Source organism: Mus pahari, chromosome 22 (assembly GCF_900095145.1).
Source record: "Mus pahari chromosome 22, PAHARI_EIJ_v1.1, whole genome shotgun sequence".
NCBI lineage: Eukaryota > Metazoa > Chordata > Mammalia > Rodentia > Muridae > Mus > Mus pahari.
The window spans coordinates 35,237,741-35,239,854 of NC_034611.1; the positions used below are offsets into that span (position 1 = coordinate 35,237,741).

Below are 2,114 nucleotides of genomic sequence, written 5' to 3' on the forward strand. Positions count from 1 at the left end.
GAACACAGGGCAATAGATGAGATGGAACACAGGGCTCCCAATGGAGGAGCTAGAGAAAGTACCCAAGGAGCTGAAGAGGTCTGTAACCCTATAGGAGGAACAGCATTATGAACTAACCAGTATCCCCCAGAGCTGTGTCTCTAGCTGCATATGTTTCAGAAGATGGCTGAATAGGCCATCATTGGGAGGAGAGGCCCTTTGACATGCAAAGATTATATCCCCCAGTACATAGGTATACCAGGGACAGGAAGCAGTGGGAGTGGGTGGTTGGGGATGGGGGGAGGTTATAGGGGGCTTTGGGGATAGCATTTGAAATGTAAATGAAGAAAATATGTAAGGAAAATGTCTTTTAAAATTTTACCTGCAAATTTAATTGTAAATAGGGTTAGAAGTACCGCTTCTCTGATTGTTCTTTGGTTATAGTCAGTGATTGGTGAGCACGGTGTCAGAGCCTGAGGGGTGCCTTCTCTCTATACTTCTTATAAGAGTAGGGTCTCTCTGAGAGTTCAGGCAGCCATGCTGTAGACAGGAGTATATCCTTAATGCACTCCTGTCAGTCACTTCTCCATACTTGTCAACAATGCTTACTCTAAAAGAGTACAGGAATTAAAATGTGGAGGGCCCTTGTATGGATATCCATGATCTGGGCTCTGAGCCATCTATCACCATGTTTGTACACAGCCATATTGACAGGCTTTGGCTCATATGCCCTGTTCTATAAAGTTTTTCAGAATTCAAACATGCCTCAAGCATCGCTATCGAGAGGTGCAATTTTTCTCAGTTGGCCTGTGTGTGTAATTTTATGATAATATACCTATCTCTGGTGTTTAATTATGCCAGGCTTGATTCCAGTTCCGCTGACATGGAAAGCATAAAACAACAACGGTAACATTACAACATGGAACAAAACCACATTTATAAATACAGCAGCTCTCAATCAAAATGACAGCCAGGCATACATCCACCCATCTATAATCTGCACCAGGAGTCAGAGGTAGGGATGCAGATGCAGCTAGCCAGGACTTCGTAGTGACACCCTGTCTAAAAGAAATGAGGAAAATAACAGTAGCTATGTACCAGTAATAAAAATAGGTTGAGCAATTTTGTAGCAAGATACATACAAAAATTTGATTTTAAGGACGAAAAAGTAATTAGCTGAAAGGTGACAATGGAGGTATGCAAAAGCCCTGTGAGCAACTTTGTACTAAAAAAGAGTAGATGAAGAACAACACAGCAGAAAAAAAAGGGGTAAAGGTTTTCTTAAAGTAGAGTGGGAAATTAGAAAAATTAGGGACATTTCAGGTGTGACTTTTGTGTCACATATGTGTCAGTAGGTGTCCAAGGGGAGAGAGGCTGGCTGTGTTTATGCTTAGTGATCTTACATACAAACATCTGAATGGATAGCCCAGCATTCTCTAAAAAGTGAGAGCCCACTGAGATGATCACCAGATCAGAGCCATGGGACCCAGACATAATCAGCCTGAACCACTCAGGCCTGTGGGACAAATGAGGCTCAAGATGAGCCCTACCAGGTGCCATAATGCAAAAGCAGGACATAGTAACTCTGAGACCACTCCTGAGCTGACCCCAGACACTCGGAGACCCTGGGCACCACCTAGAGGAGTAAGTATGTGGTGGAGAAATGGAAGAGAAAGAGAATGTGGGCACAGTAAAGAGAGACAGAAGTGGAGACTCGCAGGTCATGAGGAACAGCCTGATGTAATTAGCTGGTGATGTCACCTGGGACCATGATAGCCTGTGCTGCCACTGGGGCTATGTCTGGGTAGTGGCTTTGCAGGAGTAAAGGTCTGTTACCACCAAAGTTCGGGTGGATATTCCTGGTCCTGGCTGCCGCTCAAGAACATGTTGATGTCTAAGGGCTGTGCAGAGACGGGCCCTCCTATCACCTGGGTATCTTGGGAGATTTAGTCCTAGGGGCATGAGAGCCGAAGAGCTGACCCGCACTTGGCCATCTGTAGTAGTTTGGAGAATAGACTTGCAAATTATAAAAGATGTGGATGAGCTAGCCTGGAGGATACGAACTTGGAAGAGCTGATCCTTCCATTCTGTGGTGGTATGGACAAGGGAGGGATACTCTACTCCCCCTCACCTGT

General features: G+C 44.9%; 1 non-coding gene across 1 annotated transcript; it reads left to right on the forward strand.

Annotated features, from left to right (window-relative positions):
* The first annotated feature begins 1,285 nt into the window (after positions 1–1,285).
* Positions 1,286–1,413, forward strand: LOC115062995. The gene has a single exon (XR_003842884.1). It is a non-coding gene; the product is annotated as a small nucleolar RNA SNORA17 (small nucleolar RNA).
* Positions 1,414–2,114: the final 701 nt, after the last annotated feature.